General features: G+C 41.3%; 1 protein-coding gene across 8 annotated transcripts in view; it reads right to left on the bottom strand.

The window, feature by feature from the left end:
- Positions 1–19,840, bottom strand: part of ADAMTS12 (ADAM metallopeptidase with thrombospondin type 1 motif 12) — a 384,678-nt gene that overhangs the window by 185,693 nt on the left and 179,145 nt on the right. The window lies entirely within an intron of this gene.

Genomic DNA, 19,840 nt, shown 5'->3' with positions numbered 1-19,840 from the left:
GATCAGAGTTTGGAAGGCAAAACCCAGGAGAGGTTACAGAATCAGGAAGAAAACTGAAAACATCTTTAAACTCCCAGAAGTTTGAGAAGCACTGCCCTGAAACTTGAAGGAGGTCTGTTTAAAACCAAAACAAAAATGAAGTGCTACTTCACACACTGAGAAGCTTACTGCCAAGTGGTGGTCAAGTCTGAAAGATTTCAATGGGCTCAGAATGGCTTAGTGAGTGAGTGAGTGAAAGTCACTCAGTCGTGTCCAATTCTTTGTGACCCCATGGACTATACAGTCCATGGAATTCCCCAGGCCAGAATACTGGAGTGGATAGCTGTTCCCTTCTCCAGGGGATCTTCCCAACCCAGGGATCAAACCCAGGTCTTCTGCATTGCAGGCAGATTCTTTACCAGCTGAGCCAGCAGGGAAGCCAAAAGGAGTAAGGGAGTAGACAAAAGATGAATTTACCAAAAGAATAAATAAGACAAGAAGCCTGGGCTAATGGACAAGCAGAGTCCCAATCTTTGAAGATTTCTGTCTGGAAGATAGTGACACACCTGCTCCCTACTCTCCTCAGGACCCTGGAGCACTGGCTGGAAGAACACGCAAGCAGAACAGGAAACCTCTCAACCCCTTCCTCACCCTGGTGATGGCCACCCAGCCTCGGCTTGAAGACTTCTGGTCCTGGGGGCACACATCAACTCCCAGTCCTCTCCTGCACTGAGCTAGAACTTTCCCCTTGTAATTTCCGTTTGTTAGTCGGTCCTATTCTTTGAAGGTATCTATAACACCACCCCCTCCTGAGGCCCTGGCTCTGACTTGGAATTGGGACAACCAAAACCACATCCTGCCCTCTGGGTTGTAGAGTTGATTACACTCATTTGCTCTGTAACCCATCCTGGTTCCTCATTTTGCTTCCTATGTGAAGTTAGGACACACTGCACTGACTAATATTAAAAAAGAGATGAGACACGATCATCAGTTCAGTCGCTCAGTCATGTCCGACTCTTTGTGACCCCATGGACTGCAGCACACCAGGCTTCCCTGTCCATCACCAACTCCTGAAGCTTTACTCAAACTCATGTCCATCGAGTCGGTGCTGCCACCCAACCATCTCATCCTCTGTTGTCTCCTTCTCCTCCTGCTTTCAATCTTTCCCAGCATCAGGGTCTTTACCAATGAGTCAGTTCTTCACATCAGGTGGCCAAAGTATTGGAGTTTCAGCTTCAGCATCAGTCCTTCCAAAGAATATTCAGGGTTGATTTCCTTTAGGATGGACTGATTGGATCTCTTTGCAGTCCAAGGGACTCTCAAGAGTCTTCTCTAACACCACAGTTCATCATAGGTCTAAATAAATTCAAATTTTATTCTTGGGCTTAATAAGCTTGGGCTTTCCAGGTGGTGCTAGTGGTAAAGAACCTGCCTGCCAACACACGAAGTGTTTGTTTTAAGGGGAGAAATCTAGCCAAGGGGGCAGTATAAGTAAGGATGACGTCCAGTCCTAACAGAGGACTGACTTTCTGTAACCAGAAGCAGAGGAAGAGCAAGGATCTGGGCAACATCTGCTGAGATGTCCAGGATGCCCTGTGAACCAGCAGAATGGAGGCCCTGGAGATACCAGGGCAATGCAAATAACTGAGTTTTTTTCCTTTTCCCAAATGCTTTTGGCAGCTCTTCACAAAGCTCTCTCACATTTAGCACTCTCTCAGGTAGTAGACAAACCTAGACAGTGTATTAAAAGCAAAGACATTCTTTTCCAACAAAGGTGCATATAGTCAAGGCTATGGCCCTTCCAGTAGCCACATATGGATGTGAGAGCTGGACCATAAAGAAAGCTGACCACCAAAGAACTGATGCTTTTGAACTGTGATGCTGGAGAAGACTCTTGAGAGTCTGTTGGACAGAAAGGAGATCAAACCAGTTAATCTGAAAGGAAATCAACCTTGAATACTCACTGGAAGGACTGATGCTGAAGCTGAAGCTCCAATACTTTGACCACCTGATGCCAAGAGCTGACTCATTGGGAAAGACCCTGAGGCTGGGAAAGATTGAGGACAGAAAGAGAAGCAGGTGGCAGAAGATGAGATGGTCAGGTCACCGATTCTAGCTGATGGTTCAATCAGCATCACTGATTCAATGAACATGAACCTGGGCAAACTCCAGGAGATGGTAAGGGACAGGGAAGCCTGGTGTGCTGCAGTCCACAGGGCCAGGAAGAGTTAGGCATGACATGGCATCTGAACAACAACAGGTAGCAGGGCCATTATCTGCCACCTCTGTCTTAGACTCAGGGTTACCTGCAGACAGGAACAGACCAAGACTTGAGGAAGTTGCCTGGAGGAGGCTTGAGTATCATCAGGAAGCAGGGAAAGTTAACACAGAGCAGAAGACTCTGGAAATTATATTTTCCTGTGTTCTAGAGAGTGCCTGTTTAGCATGCCAGTAATTTCCAGAAGCTACCTCTTCGGCTTAGGGAATTGTTTTAGGATTTGTCTCCTACCATGACTCAACTCTTCCCTCATCTGGATTCTTTTCAGCTGCCTTTTCTCAGAGTTCCCACGGAGAAGGAGCTTTAGAAGGATGTTTAGCTTAGAATTGTTTACCGATGATTGGATATTAGCCTTTAACTGGAACTACTGCTAGGTATGAGAACTAATTTTCCCCAAGAAGATCCTCTCAAGTTAGTCTTCTCCAGGCCATACTCTATAGCTTCCAGATAAGTAAGACCTAGTACCCTTGTTCCTACCTTCTTGCCACCAGCATGAGTGAATTCTTGGGACACAACTTGGCAAGAACACAAACATCAACAGCCACCTCTGATGGAAAGCCTGGCCTGTGATGAATTTTTTTTAGATCTGATATTTAATGCAGTCATCCTTTAATATCCATAGGGAATTGGTTCCAGGACCCCGGCAGCTGCCAATATCCATGATTATTAAAGTAATTTATATATAAGGGGGCATCATGTTTGTATATAACCTAGGCACAACCTTTTGTATACTTCAAAGTATCTCTAGATTACTTGTGATACTTCATATAAAGTAAATGCTACGTAGATAGTTATAAATACATATACGTGCTACACAAACAGTTGCAGATGAGCAATAAATTCAAATTTTTCTTTTTGGAATTTTCTAGGCTTTTTTTTGGAGGGGGCAGTATCTTCTAGCCAAGGTTGGCTAATCTGTGGTTGGTTGAACCTGCAGCTATGGAAGGTCAACTGTATTTAATTCTCAACAAATATTTGAGGTAAGTCTTATTCTTATCATTTTTAAGTGAGAAAAATGAGACTCAGAGAGGTTATATTTATTCAAATTTGTCCAAAGCCTCGTAGCCATTAAGCAGCATAAGAGCATTTTAGACAAGTCAGTCTGAATCCCATTTAAATTGTGGTGTGGAGATGGGAATGAAATTCCCAGGCAAGACTTGCCTGGAAAAAGGAAAAAGAATGCCTTAAGTCTAATAGAACCTAGACAGCTTGTCCAGGCCCACTATTTTTAAGATTTTTTGATGTGGACCACTTTTAAAGTCTTTATTGAATTTGTCACAATATTGCTTCTGTTTTTTTTTTTATGTTTTGGTCCCAAGGAATGTGGGATTTTAGCTCCCTGACCAGAGATTGAATCAACCCTGCCTGCATTGGAAGGCAAAGTCTTAACCACTGGACAGCCAGGGAAGTCCCTGAGACCACCACCGACCACCACCCACTCCCTGTGGGCCTGGCTTGGGCCACTTCTGCACTGAGCCACTTGCAAGTCCCAGAACCTTGGACAAATGTTCTCATCACCATCCCTGACTCCACCCTCATGTACAGGAAACTGAATTGAACTCCTACTTTACATTTTTATTTTAGCTACGGAACACTTTCTTCAAACAAAGATTAGGCAAAGAGCATGGAAAAGACCGTGACTACGATCAGGTGGCAGATGACCCTGAGAGGGGTTCCACATGGCACAGGTTTAGGCCACCAGACGACACCATCTCGCGGTAACCTTTTAGCTCTGGTGCAGAGTCGAACCAGCGCACCTTCCCATTACCCATGCACAGCTGTCTACACTTGGCTGCCATCGCACACCTGCAACCAGATCCCCTTTTTAGCAGGACACTGCGGCCTTTCCCACAGACCTGAATGTCAGTGCTGGGGCCATGTCCTTTAGCAATGATGGCTGAGCTGCCGTCATTATGTGTCCTTCAGGCTGGCTTTGGATAGATTTGAAATGTCTCAGCTAGGAAATTCATTTAAAAAAAAAGTCTACCTCTTTTACTGAGAACTAAAAATATTTTTACACTTATGTAACAGACTATCCATTTCTCAAAACTGGCCACTACTAAAGTGGAAACAGCTGTCTTTAAAGATAAACAAGTGCAGCTACATGAATCTAAGTGTTAGTAACTAGTAGATGTCAAAAGCAAGAACCCCCCAGGTTTAGGAGTGTGGACATAAATATAAGCACCTGAATAAATAAGATGAAACATACTCTCCAAGGGCTGACTGGTCTTGCCTGATGAAGTCCTAACTTCACTCAGAACGTGCCAAAAGAGAGGAAGGAAATCATGGACAACTTTGGAAATGTGAAACTCCCTGAAATAACAACATAGAAACCAAATCAAGTCTAAGTAAAAGGGAGGCTTTGAGATCTCTCTGGAGAGTCAATCAGAATGAGAATTTATAAACATTTTAATCCATTAGTATTGTATTGTAAATTACCACTTTCATTCATCACTAACATTTGGAATGATGAGGAATTCCCCTGATTCGAAATGTAATCCCCTAATTCGAAATCTAATCTTTCCCTTCCTTATCGTTTAATAAAAATGCATTGAGGCGCTTCTCACCATGAAGACCAGATGCAGAAGAGGCAGCTGGGTGCAGAAGGAAGACTAAGAAAAACTGAATAATCAACCAAGTGGATAATGAGTCCCAGCACACTTCAACATTGGTAGAATTCTGGTGACACATTTTCCTCAGCTTCGTGACTAAGGGATAGGTGAATAAGTTAGGGACCTTCACACACACCCAAGTGAAAACGTTAGTTGCTCAGTGGTGTTTGACTCTTTACAATCCCATGGACTACAGCCTGCCAGGGTCCTCTGTCCCTGGAATTCTCTAGACAAGAATACTGGAGTGGGTAGCTATGCCCTCCTCCAGGAGATCTTCACCACCCAGGAATCAAACCCAGGTCTTCTACACTATAGGTGGATTCTTTACCATCTGAGCCACCAGGGACCCAAGGCACCATGAAAGGCTTCTGTTAGGCTCTAGATCCTCAGTGGTGAGCTCTCCTTTTCTGCAGGTATCAATAAAGAGTTTATTCCCACACATTTACATTTTTATGTAAGGTACGCAATTCTACCAGCCTATAAAAACTAACTATATTGGGAATCTCCAGATGGGAAATTTGGCACTGTTTCCCAGGGATTCTTAATCTTGGGACTGTTTACAGAACTCCTCTTAAAACTGAGACTTCCATGGTACATTACTTGGGAAATACAGCTTTAAGGAAGACAAGTTCAGGAAGGAAGTTAGATTAAATGGCTCTTTAGATTATAAGAATTTGTTATTCTAAAATTATCTGCATGAAAATAAAGGGGGGAAAAAGTCTTGCCCAGAAGCTACAGAGAGAACAGAAATCCAGGTTGCTTTAAGTAGCTTATGCTTTCTTCTGAGGTTTTAATCAAGGTTTACATATTGATGGACCAGAAAGACCTATTACATAAGTAGAGCCACTGAGGCAGTGGAAGAGACTGGAGATGAGTCTCTTGGAGAATGGAGCTCTCTTCCATCTGTGGGGATATGGGTGATGGACCAGCATGGGACCATCTTACCATTTACCCAGGGCTGGTGCTGAGCTTCAGCAGGACCTTCCAAGGAAAGGGCCACTCTGAAACTCCACATCTACCTCCCTTTCTGGCTGTACTTTTTAAAGATTACTGAACTCTCTAAACATATTACATGCTTAATAAATATGGTACAAACTATTTAACAGGCTTTTGTCAATACTCACACAGACTTACAGCCAAGCACTGACACAGAAAGAAAAATGAATTGGTGCTCTCCAAACAGATCCAGGCCACTCTAAGGTGGTGGGCAACCTAAGGTGACTACCCTCATAGTTTCCCTTCTCCATTTGTCCCTTCTCTGTTATTTGTATCAGGTCCTTAAAACTACTACCATGTCAAATACCATGTCATGTCTAAGGCAATTTCTGCTTGCCTTTATGCTGACTGTGTCAGACTACCAGTTGCCCCAATATTTGTTCTTCCTCCTTGAATTTTTGCTGGGAAGCTGGCCTCCTAGGAGAAAAACTAAATGTCCCAGCCTCCCTTGCGGTTAAATTCTGATCTATGGGATATGAGGCAGTGCTACATGAAACTTACAGAATTTAAAGGGAAGGCATAGATACCTCTCTTCTTCCTCCTTCCTAGTCTGCATTGGGATAGTCTGGACAAGGAAGCAGAAGCCATATATCCAAGAAGATGGAACAAGATGGAAGATAGATGATAGGAGTCTGAGTCCCTGATGATTGTGGAGCACTATACCAACCTCGGACATTTTATCTCCAGATTTCACTCATGTGAATGATAAATAAAGGTCTATTTTTCAACTAGAATAAAAAAGGACTATTTTGTGTGCTCCTTTATCTCCAGCATCTAAAAACATAGTTTTGTTTTTTTTTTATTTTTAAACTTTACATAAAAACATAGTTCTTTGCACTCAATAACAATAATATTTCAAATAAATAAAACTTACATGGGGTTTTCTGCTACACATAAACATATCCTGCATGATATGATGATTAATCACCCCCTCCACGTTTGTAAGCATCTCTCCTCATTTACAACTCAGGAAGGGAGCTGTTTTCTTCTCCAAATGGTAACATTTGATCTAAACCCTCAGCTCAGCAAGTTGATTAAATATAAATAACTAGTGGGTTCTCTTTTAGAACCTCCACTCTGTCACTAGCAGGAATAAGACTGACCCACACAACAGCTTCTAGAAACACTATATTCATAAAAGTTATATGTGCATTCTTGTTCTGGAGAAAACAATTCCATGAGTTCTTTGTATGGTTTTCCTAAGAGATCTGAAAGTACCAAGGTTGACTGTTTGGAAACTTCAATTCACATGCATTTTCAAATGCAGCAAGAAAATTCGGGGTGATGCCTAGCATATTGTTCATTTATTAACACTCTACCCAGCGGCCACAGAGGCTGAGTGTGTCTATTAATAAGAAACATAACAGTCAGCTACTTTCGCTGCAGCTACCTCTCAGATCACACATAACTGCTTGATATTGCACCAACTTGACTCCAGGGCTTAAATAGGTCTAAGCTCTTCCTGCACCCCCCGAGTCCCTGAATAAAAAATGTTAACTTGGCAAGAAAGCAACAGTCAGGCTATAAGTCATGAGTAAAGAAATCTGTGAGTGCACTAATCAGAGAAAGAGATTACAGAGACCCTGAGAAACCATCTGCCTCACTTTTGGGAGACAACAACAGAACAATTCTAGCCTGATGAGATCATTTTTATTATATTTATATCTGGTCATATTTACATAAGCATGTGTGTACAATATACATACGTATGGATGTATTTGCAATTCTTTTCCCCTTGCTAATGCTTAATTTTACATCAATATAACCTCTTGCATAAAAATTTTACTATAACAACTTAGATTTGTACAGGCTTCAAAATGTTCTGTTATTCTCCTGGCAGAGTACATGGCCTTCCTCCACCCGGCCCTGGGCCCAAATTGGGACATTTCTTTACAATTTTCCTCTGCAGGTATTTTTTTTTTTTTTTTTTTTTATAGCTTGGTTGGTTTGGTTCCTAGCACACCCATTCACTGAGAATGACACGTTTTCAAAGTTGGGGCTTTAAGGCATGAGTCTCTCCATACTTCACCACCTTCTGTGAGCTCAGAAACTCATCCTCAGGACCTGACCTGTGGCCGCTCAAACTCCAGAGCTCAGAGCTCCAGGAAGCCACTGTATTCTGCATTTGGTTAACCTCTGGTATCTGTATTCTCATTTTCCCCTCTTTTCTTTTATTTCCTTTCCTTCTTTCCTTCCTTTTTCCCTCCCTCCGTCTTTTCCTCTTTCTTTCCTTCTGAGAACTTTACTCACATTCATGTCCACTCCACTATCTGTATTTAAAGAAAAGGACTCTCTTTCAAACCTCTTTATCCAGAGCTTTTAGGTTTTCCATACTTAAAGTAGAGACTAGGGGCTTCTAGTCTCCAATATCTTTGTGTCATTTTTCACAGTAAAACTCAGCCTAACTAGTACATTTACTTTATAACAATGTTTCTTTAATAAGGAAACATTACAGAGTATAGAGTTTCCCACTGTTTTATAAGAATTTGCTTTCTAAATACTCTAAAGGCAGTGAATACACTGTTGTGTGTGTGTGTTTTCCTTAGCTCTCTGGGATATCACAGATCTGAGAAAGGAATTCAGGGCAAGAACTCAGGAGATATCAATTATAATCCTAGGGGATTTTATATCAGTTGCAATCATGGATCAATTTGCTCTTGTGATTAGTGACAAAAAGAGGGACTCTGCAATTTGCTTTTTTCTAATAAAGGTCAGAATATTATTTATGTTGTGAATCAAGGGCACTTATCTATTATCAAATGAGCAAGTAAATGGATTTGTTATTGTTAATTCCCTTATTTCCAAGTTCTCTGTTTCATTTAATTTTTGTTCTGTGTGGATGAGCCTGCCATTTTGGAGAGCAACATCCTGAGAAGGAAGCCTTTCTATACAAGGAAGAACTGAACCGGTGTCTCAGCCATCTGTGTAACTCAAGACTCAGCCTAGAGCCTGGCATCCTTTGAGTGAAGTCGCTCATCATGTCCGACTCTTTGCGACCCCATGGACTGTAGCCTACCATGCTCCTCCATCCATGGGATTTTCCAGGCAAGAGTACTGGAGTGGGTTGCCATTCCCTTCTCCAGGGGATCTTCCTAACCCAGGGATTGAACCCGGGTCTCCCGCATTGTAGACGCTTTACTGTCTGAGCCACCAGGGAAGTCACAGAGGGCATCCTTTAATAGGCAATAAATATTTACTGAATGAGTATATGGATTCATTCACTTAATAATGATTTGTGGGAGAGGGGTTGTGCATAGAGAGGTAAAGAAAACAGGAAGTAATCACATTCACATTCAAGTAAATCTAATCTGAATTTTATTATTCATTCATCAAATGTGAGTCCCTTTTGGCCTGATTTTGGTACAGTGACAAAGATGAGTACTACTTTAGAGAAGCTGCAAGTATATATGCCACCCAAAGGGTTCGTTTGGGCTCCACGAGATTCATGAATTTGTAAGTGCTGAACTGGTCTTAAATAGCTGTCTGAAGACAAAGGATACATCCAGGGTGACAGGATACATCCTTCACAGGTCTGATGACAGGCTTCAAAATCACCCTGGCCTGCCTACACAGGATGGGTTCTGTTAAGGGGCAGACACTGGAGAAGGACCATGGCATTATCAGGCAAGCCCTCCCTGCCCATGTCAGTACCAGGCAAGGACCATGTCAGTATCACGAGTCCCCCTTCATGTTGTCTCTCCTCCTCATTTTGGGGAGGAATTATCAGTTGAATACAGTTGATCCCTGAACAACACAGGTTTGAACTGCACCAATCCACTTACACATGGATTTTTTTCAAACATAGTACCTATATTTTCATTTGTCCTGTGCTTCGTCACTCAGTTGTGTCCAACTCTTCACAACCTCATGGACTGTAGCCTTCTAGGCTCCTCTGTCCATGGGGATTCTTCAGGCAAGAATACTGGAGTGGGTTGCCATGCCCTCCTCCAGGGGATCTTCCCAACCCAGAAATGTAGCCCACGTTTCCCTCATTGCAGGTAGATCCTTTACCATCTGAGTAAAGGGAAGCCAAGAACAGTTCTTTAAATTAACTAAGTGGGGGTCGCGGGGGGGAGTTTGCTTTCAGTTAGAGATCACAATGTGTGGAATCAACAAAACTAGGTTTTGTGACCTGATTCTATCCAAATGGTTTGAGCCTCCTACCCATGAGTGAGCCATCAAACAGCTGCTTTTCTGGGAGGCAGAGCTAGCAGTACGCGGATTTTCAGCTGCACAGGGGTCTGTACTTCCAACTCCTGTGTTGTTCAAGGTCATGTGTATTTCAAATGCTGAAGGTATCAATGGCCCAAAGAGGACGAATGATCTGGAAACCTGCAGCGGGAGTGTTCTGGACCAAGAGAAAGTCACTCACAGAGAGAACCAGAATCTATCCATGCAGCGCCGGGGCTACAGCCCAGGATACTCAAGGCCACCAGCTGATGGTCAGGGGCTGGTTCCAATAGAAGACCCATATCCCATAAATACTGAACTCAACCTCCTTTTATTTTCCTTGGGACCCCTTCATTCATTCAGGAGACATGCCATTCAACATCAAATGAGCCATCACCTTAACGGTCATTTGCTCCTTCTTCTCAACTTCTATGCTTCTGTCAGGACATTTACCCACCTCCAGTTCCCAACCCCAAAGCAGTACTAACAACAAACATGCACACGTGTCCAAACTGGGCAAGTTCTGTTTCGCAAAGGAAACACTGTTCTGAAGTGAGGTGTCTTCCTCACTCTAAAGGACAAGGAAACCCATAAAATAGGAGTTTAGTCTTGAAATCCCCTCTAGTTTTGAAATTTCTCAGAAGCTCATTAGAGAAAGTGAGCTTATGGGTAATTTTTTGTTTTATTCACTCTATTGTATTTTCTATATCGCTTTTATAGTTAGAAAGATAAACTTTAAAAATATGGTGAAGACTTTCCCTTTTATATTCTGCACCACAATTTTATAATAGCAACGTTTTTCTGACTTTCCTCTCTAATTCTCTTGTTAATGTCTGTCCTTTTAACCAAGTAACCAAAGGCTATTTTCCCCAACCATCTAAAATGCTCCCCTAGCAACAGCAATCACATAATAATCACCTATGTAATTACTGAGAAGTATAAATCTACCCAATTTGTCTATTCATTCATTTCCTGGTTCTCCAAAGGTAGAAAAATAGACCTGGGGAGAATGCAAAATTAAGGGGAATAAAAGGAAATATTCCCTCTAAGTAATAAGCCAGCCATTCTTCTATGAAAGTAAGTGACTGGTAGACAGCTTGGAAGTTATGAGCTAGTATGTCCATTAAGGAACTAGAGATACATGAAGTATAAAGGGAGAGACTGAACACATACTCACTGGGGTGAAGTGGAAAGAACACCATGGCCCAGAGGAGCACAGGACAATACCCAGGCACCAGCCACATGCGGTGATAGAGCTCTTAAAACATGACAAGTCAAAATTGAAATGTGCTGTAAATGTAAAATACACCCTGGATTCCAAAGAGTTGGCAACCAAAAAAAAAAAGAATGTAAATTATCACATTAACAATTTACATCGATTACATATTGAAATAATAAAATTCTAGATATCTCAGGCTAAGTAAGTGATTAAAATGAATTTGACTTGTTTCTTTTCATTATTTCTCTTTTTTTTTTTTACTTTGGCTGCTAGGAAATTGAGAATTACATATGTCATTTGCATCTGTGACTCACAGTATGTTTTTTATTGCATAGCACTTGTTAAGAATTCAAGAAACTTGTATATTAGTCCAAGGCCTTTTCATTATTGCTGTTTTGTCTAAAGTCTGACTTACAGACTTGCTCTAGGAAGGGATAAATTAGAATGTGGGATGAACCTCAAGCATAATGCCTGGCGTGTCCCAGAGTCACAATAAGTATTATTTTGTTTTCTTCATTCCTATTTGCAATGAAAGACATGATGCTCATTACAGGTCAAAAGTCTAGTTCCTCTCATTTTCTGTTAAGTCTTATTTAATTCCACTGGCTGGGGAAAGCCATGACTCTAATCCCATCTCTGCCCTCACTTTGTAGAATATGTCAGTTACTCAACCACTAGAGCAAAGTGACAAGGAAGCAGAACTTAGAAGCAAATAATTTTTACTCACTGTTTTCCCAAGCTCTTTTTGGCAGAAGAAAGAGAGAGATGGGTAAATTTCCAACACTGAGATTTTAAAAAGTAACTTCCTACATTGTCAGAGAGATAAACAAATAAACAAAACATAGTAAATACAAGAAGAAGGAAATGGCAACCCACTCCAGTATTCTTGCCTGGAGAACTGCATGGACAGAGGAGCCTGGTGTTTGCAGTCCATGGGGTCGCAGGGAGTCAGACACGACTGAGTGACCAACACAACATAACAGTAAATACATACAATGAAATAGTATTCAGCCTTTAAAAGGAAGGGTGCTCTGACATATGCTACAACGGGAATCAAACTACAGTACACTGCTGATGTTGTTCATTGCTAAGTCATGTGTGACTCTTCATGAACCCACAGACTTCAGCATGCCAGGCTTCCCTGTCCTTCACTCTCTCCTGGAGTTGGCTCAAACTCACATCTTTTGAGTCAATGACACCATTCAACCATCTCATCCTCTGTTGCCCCCTTTGCCCTTTGCCTTCAATCTTTCCCAGCATCGGGGTCTTTTCCAATGAGTCATCTCTTTGCATCAGGTGGCCAAAGTATTGGAGCTTTAGCCTCGGCATCAGTCCTTCTAATGAATATTCAGGGTTGATTTCCTTTAGGATTGACTGGTTTGATCTCTGTGCAGTCCAAGGGACTCTCAAGAGTCTTCTCCAGCACCACAGTCCAAAAGCATCAATTCTTTCACACTCGGCCTTCTTTTACAGTCCAACTGTCACATCCATAAACAACCACTGGAAAAACCATAGCTTTGACTATATGGATCTTTGTTTCCAAAGTGATGTCTCTGCTTTTTAATATGTTCTCTAGGTTTGTCATCGTTTTTCTTCCAAAGAGCAAGTGTCATTTAATTTTATGGCTGCAATCACTGTCTGCAGTGATTTTCGAACCCCAGAAAATAAAATCTGTCACTTTCCCCCACTGCATCTATTTGCCATGAAGTGGTGGGACTGGACGCCATGATCTTAGTTTTTTGAATGTTGAGTTTTAAGCTAGATTTTTCACTCAAGAGGCTTTTTAATTCCTCTTTGCTTTCTGCCATTAGAGTGGTATCATCTGCCTTACAGATGGTGTTTACTTCTTTGAGTTTCCCTAGAAGTGGCATTAACAAACCACTCACCCATCCCCACCTTGACCCAGCATAGCCCCTGAGAACAAGTTTGGATCAGTAAGAGGTTATCCAAATCTGGAGGTCTAGAATTACTGAGAAGCTCTTCTCAGATTTTATATGCTCAAAAATGTAGAAGAAAATTATAAAAAAATTAAAAAGATGGCCATAAAAGCAAAAGACAACCCATAGCCTTGATCTTCCAAATAACCACAATCAGAACTGGCAACTGGGACTATTGTTTGAGTTCCACTGCCAACTGGAGACCTAACTTGTGGGGATAAAATGTGGAGATATAAACCACATAACCATCAGCACAGTACCTTCCCCATAGTCTTAAATGGCCTTAAGCCATTTGAAAGGAAGATGGACAATCCCCCACAGCCACAAAACCAAAACATTCCTGTCATTTTCCTTTTTCAACTTTCTTGCTAATGTCAATTTAAAGGACAGTGACAACCACCAACTGCAATCTTTAAAGGATGTTGTAGTACATGCACTAGATCAAATGGATTTTCTGGGCATTCACAGATGGCTAAAAACAGATAGATTAAGTCTCCCATAAGCCATCCCATAGAAGTATTATTAACTTGATACATAACCAGGGCATCATTCTCCACTTAGACAGTTTTTTGTTTTTACAAGAGAAAGAGAATTGGCCAAATGATAAAGGCATTGATATCAGTAATTTATATAATACAACTTCCAGCATTAGTTCTAGAATCAGTCCAGCTTCAATGCAGGATATTCTTTCTTTTGCTACAGTATTCATGGCCTCAATGGTGATCAGGAATCTATGAGGGTCTGCATGTGCTTTCTCAATCATCAAAGAAGTCCTTATGCTCATCTTCCTCTTGTTGAATTCTCTCTTAGTCCTGAATCCCAAAGGTTTTCTATTTTTTTCTTAAAAGTGTTATAGTTTTACATTTTATGATTAAGTCCATACATTCATACATCTTGAAATAATTTTTAAAAGAGAAGTAAAGATTAGGTCAATACTGACAGGGTCTCTGGCCTTATGGAGTTTAGAATCTGAAGATGCAAAGTCACTATAAATGAGACAATCAAACAAATCAGAGGTTGCCATATGCACAAGCAAAGATACGACAAGAAGACTACTGGAATATATAGAAAATTCTTAAAGAGATGGGAATACCAAACCACCTGACCTGCGTCCTGAGAAATCTGTATGCAGGTCAAGAAGCAACAGTTAGAACTAGACATGGAACAACAGACTGGTTCCAAATAGGAAAAGGAATACATCAAAGCTGTATATTGTCACCCTACTTATTTAACTTATATGCAGAGTACATCATGCAAAATGCTGGGTTGGATGAAGCACAAGCCGGAATCAAGATTGCAGGGAGAAGTATCAATAACTTCAGATATGCAGATGACACCACCCTTATGGCAGAAAGCGAAGAGGAACTAAAAAGCCTCTTGATGAAAGTGAAAGAGGAGAGAGAAAAAGTTGGCTTAAAACTCAACATTCAGAAAACTAATATCATGGCATCTGGTCCCACCACTTCATGGCAAATAGATGAGGAAACAGTGGAAACAGTGACAGACTTTATTTTCTTGGGCTCCAAAATCACTGCAGATGGTAAATGTAGCCATGAAATTAAAAGACGCTTGCTCCTTGGAAGAAAAACTGTGACCAACCTAGACAGCATATTAAAAAGCAGAGACAGTACTTTACCAACAAAGGTCTGTCTAGTCAAGGCTATGGTTTTTCCAGTAGTCATGTATGGATGTGACAGTTGGACTATAAAGAAAGCTGAGTGCTGAAGAATTGATGCTTTTGAAGTGTGGTGTTGGAGAAGACTCTTAAGAGTCCCTTGAACTGCAAGGAGATCAAACGAGTCAATCCTAGAGGAAATCAGTCCTGAATATTCTTTGGAAGGACTGATGCTGAAGCTGAAACTCCAATACTTTGGCCACTTGATGCGAAGAACTGAGTCATTGGAAAAGACCCTGATGCTGGGAAAGATTGAAGGCAGTAGTAGAAGGGGATGACAGAGGATGAGATGGTTGGATGGCATCACCAACACAATGAACATGAGTTTGAGTAGGCTCTGGGAGTTAGTGATGGACAGGGAAGCCTGGTGTGCTGTAGTCCATGGGGTCGCAGAGTCGGACACGACTGAGTGACTGAACTGAACTGAGGGGAAGAGTGTATTTTAGATAGGGATATCAGGAAAAGGACTTCCCAGGTAGCGCTAGTGGTAAAGAAGCTGCCTGCCAATGCTGGCAGAGAGGGTGGGTTTGATCCCTGGGTTGGGAAGATCCCCTGGACAAGGGCATAGCAGCCCACTCCAGTATTGTTGCTTGGAGAATCCCATGGACAGAGGAGCCTGGTGGGCTGCAGTTCATAGGGTTGCAAAGAGTCAGACATGACTGAAGCAACTTAGCACGCATGCACCCATGATCAGGAAAAAACACTTTCAAGGGTGTGGCACTTCAGCTGAAACTTAGATGATAAGAAGCCCATGTGCAGACATAGAGGGGGAATATTCCAGACAAAGGAAAGATAGGTGTGAATTCTTGTAACAGAAATGAGAAAGTATCAGAAAGATCAACTGGGACACTGAATGTGGAGCAAGTGACATAAGATTACCTTGCACAGAGGGCAGGGCTAGATGATACACACCATTGAGAGATGATAACCAAGGAAGCACCTTAGAAATGATGTGCCCATTGCTGCCTCTTCTCTCCTACACTGAAGATTTCTAAAAACTTGCATCCTCATCATCTTCAAATGCCATGGTCTGCCTCTTAAGCCAGTTTTATCCCCAACTTAGGATCCTACCAGACAAAGCTCTTCACATTCAATTCAGAGTCTGATAAGTAACTGACTCGCCCTACTCAAATTATTCTCCAGACCCTGAATCTTATTTCCCCTTTCAGCCCCACCCCAGCTTCCCTTCCAAAGAACATAGAACTTTCCAAGGCACTTTGTTACTGATTCCCCCCAGGGGTAAAGACCATTGGTAACCTGGCGCCATTGTTAGATAGCACACAATTTTTACAGCTGACCTACTGTCTGTGCTTCCTTTTCAATGATTATTTTGAAACACATATGACATACTTTGCATGCACAAATGGCTGAGAAAATTCTAAATTAAAGCCTTTGCTGAGCTTAACTGGCACAAACTTGGGAATTATGCTACACAGATAGATTCTGGTGCCCTTCCAAATACACAACACCTTCCAAACACTGCTCCCTACCATCAGTCTCTGAAAGACTGGAATTATGTCCACAGATACATAGGCAACATCCTCCCACAGAAACAAAATATAAAACAAATGCCAGGAGGTAAACATCATCATTGCCTTTCTCATTGCTCTTCTAGTCTCCTCTTCGAACTTTGCAAAAAATATCTGCAAAGTTCGAGCTGCAGTATGTATTACCTTTTCAAATTCAGAGGTGCAAATACTACTTAAATAATAAGAATACAATAGACTGTGGAGAGATGGAATGACCTGGAGGACACGTACAGAGAACAGTATCATAATCTTAGTTTTGAGCATAGAATGAGGTTCATGTGCAGACCTTCAAAACCAACTTAGCACAACTTCTTAGTTAACTCCTGAGTGACTCCGGGTAATTTATTTGGATTCTCTCTGCCTCAGTTTCCTCATCTGTACATTAGGAAGACCTTGGAATTTAACTTCTGGAACTATTACAAACATTAATGACTTGATGGAAAAATACCTATAATAGTAGTTGGCACACTAAAAATTCAATGAATGTTATTGCTATTAATAATTGAACCAATAAATAAAAACTGGCTGGAAAACTAAAAAGACTCAGTTAATACCAAATTGGGCTTTGGATGATGAGAGATGTATTCAACATATCCTCCAAATCACATACTGCCCCCAGAGAGCTAAAGACTTTTAAAATGCCCTTCAGGGGTGGGCTTCAAATATAGATGAACTACATTTGATGAACTATATATAGATGAACTAGGGGTGGGAAAGAACTGCCTAGAGGAGAGAAAGCAGGTTGGGAAAACAATGTCCTGACATCCTAGTCTCTGAAGAAGGGCCTCTTGCAGGGGTTGCATGGGTTTATAGCACTAAGCTATGAGAATTCAGGTGAATGTGAGTGAAGAGGTTCCATAGATTTTAGGGGTATGGAAAAGAATCCATGAGGTTTGACAATGCAAAGCCAAGGCCAAGATCACTGAAGGTAAATGAGAAGCTGTGATGATTTATGTAATAAACTAGCAAAGATGAACTAGTTTGGCTTCTCAATTGAAACTTCACTCCTCTTGGACCTACTGAGTCCCTCTTAGACCAAGAGATGAATCCAGATGAGATAAGCTAACTCAGTGTCTTTTTGCTGGACCCTGCAACTTTGGCTCTTTCAACACAACATCTGGTGCTTAAAATCACAAGGTTACTTGTGGACCACTGGGTCATGGCCTGGACCCAACAGCAATTCATCACAGAACAAGGAGACCTGGCTAGATTCATGGAATTTGGCCTCATTTCAAAATAAATTTGGGACTCAGCAGGGATTTTCATCTTGATTTTTAACAAAAACTAGTCAAATACCCAAATTCCACACGAGATTTGTAATTGTGGAAGGCCCACAATCTGGGGCCTTGAGACTCTGAATTGATGTTTCTGAAACTAAGGAGATGCTTTCCACCTACTTCTTAGAGCTTGATTCATAGCACAATGCAACAAAGGGAACAATCAGTATTATGAAAAGGGCCAATCAGGGAGCTATACATATACTCTTCACTGCATATTGTTTTATCAAGATTTATTGTATATAAATGTGTCCAGTCAGCAGCAGTAGTGAGTCTTATTAGCTCACTGCTTAGGAAATCAAGTTCTAGGGAAGCAAAAACAGAGCAAAAAAACAAAAACCACCAACATACAAAATAATATCATTATCCATCCTCACAAGAGCTTTTTGAAAGTACAGATTTAAAGCTAGAACAAGTTTTTCTTATTCATTCCAAAGCACTTTCAATCCTCAAAACTACAGGTGCATCACAAACAGAAATATGGAAATGGATCTAGTATGGGGATTTTATATTATATACACACACACCCCCTGATTATTTCACAAAGGAGTAAATGTGACTTCCAGTTATAGACACTATGACAAGATAAATTAGAAGACAGCAAGAAAGAAAAGATAAGAGGAAGAAGGTAAAATGAGTGAAAAATGTGTGTGTGTGTGTGTGCACTCAGTAGTGTCCGACTCTTTGTGACCCCATCAGCTAGCCAGGCTCCTCTGTCCGTGGAGTTTTCCAGGCGGGGAAACTGGAGCAGGTTGCCATTTCCTACTCCAAGGAACCTTCCTGACCCAGGGATCAAACCTGTCTCTTGTGTCTCCCGCACTGGCAGGTGGGTTCTTTACCACGGTGCCACCTGGGAAGCCCCAAGGACCAGTAGGGTCTCTCAAGTCACATCATCCTGACACTATTTCTTTTTCCTCCCTTTTCCATTTATAAGAATCCCATAAGACCAATTTAAAATATGGTTCTTATCTTCTGTCTTTCCTGGCTTTGTTCGGTCTACAAACTTGGCTTCAGTTCTAGTCATTACTAAGAAAAGGGCAATATGATTAGTTATTCGAAAAATCCACTGGTTAATAGAAGAAAAATCATTTCTGAGATCTGCAAAAATAATAATAATAATAATGTTAAGATCTAGTGATTCTGTTCATCATTCAGAGTGAGTGTCTTAAAGATCTTGTTTGACAATGATCTCCTTTCCAGAGTGAGAGTGTGGGTGACTTGGCTGGACCCCTGTCCACCAGGTAGAGATCAAAAACCTGGGTATGGACTTTGGCTGTGCTATCGCTTGTTTGTATCTGAATGTCTGATTAAGTAATGGCCTACGGCTATTTAGATGCTATGAGAAAAGCTTTAAAAAAAAAATGGAGAATAATTATCCATCCTTAAGGTCTGCTGACTTTCAGGGCTTCTTTTTTCTTTTTTTTTTTTAACTCTAAACAGAAGGTGGTTGGTGGTTTGACTATATCTGTGTCTCTATCTGCATCTCACCAAATTGTAGAACTGAAGCTGTATGCTCCTGGCACATATACATGTAAAGCAGATGTGTATGCCTCAGGACATTGTGTTGTATGTTCATCAACTTTGCTCATCTATTAGGTGCTTCTGTATAACAGAGGGTTAGTTCTTAAATATTATGTCCCAGTTTTCACTATGAAATAAAAATGAGTTACTTTAGTTAAAAGCTATAAACAAGATGAGTGGTTGAGCCTACACTGAGACCAACAGTACCTACGAAATAGGTTCACATGTACACAAGAGGAGCTTCCCAGGCGGCGCCAGTGGTAAAGAACCCGCCTGCCAATACAGGAGATGCAAGAGACAGAAGGCGCGATCCCTGGGGGTCGGGAAGATCCCCTGGAGGAGGAAATGGCAACCCACTCCAGTCTTCTTGCCTGGAGAATCCCATGGACAGAGGAGCCTAGCGGGCTACAGTAAATAGCATTGCAAAGAGTTGGACATGACTGAAGCAACTTAGCACCCACATATACAAGACAATGGGGTGTGTTTTGTTTTACAAATGAAAAAGGAAAAGATTTCTATCTTATAGTAAAATATATGTTTGTGCTAGAATATGAAAAAAAGCTGGCAAAAGCCAAGGCCTACATGGGAACAAGATACAGAGGACTCAAAGGAAGGAAATTTTGCCTTTGTTGATAAAATCTGCAAAT

The sequence above is a fragment of the Bubalus kerabau genome, chromosome 18, assembly GCF_029407905.1.
Source record: "Bubalus kerabau isolate K-KA32 ecotype Philippines breed swamp buffalo chromosome 18, PCC_UOA_SB_1v2, whole genome shotgun sequence".
NCBI classification, from domain to species: Eukaryota; Metazoa; Chordata; class Mammalia; order Artiodactyla; family Bovidae; genus Bubalus; species Bubalus kerabau.
The sequence above is the reverse complement of the archived record's forward strand: the minus strand, read 5'-3'. Positions and strand labels throughout refer to the sequence as shown.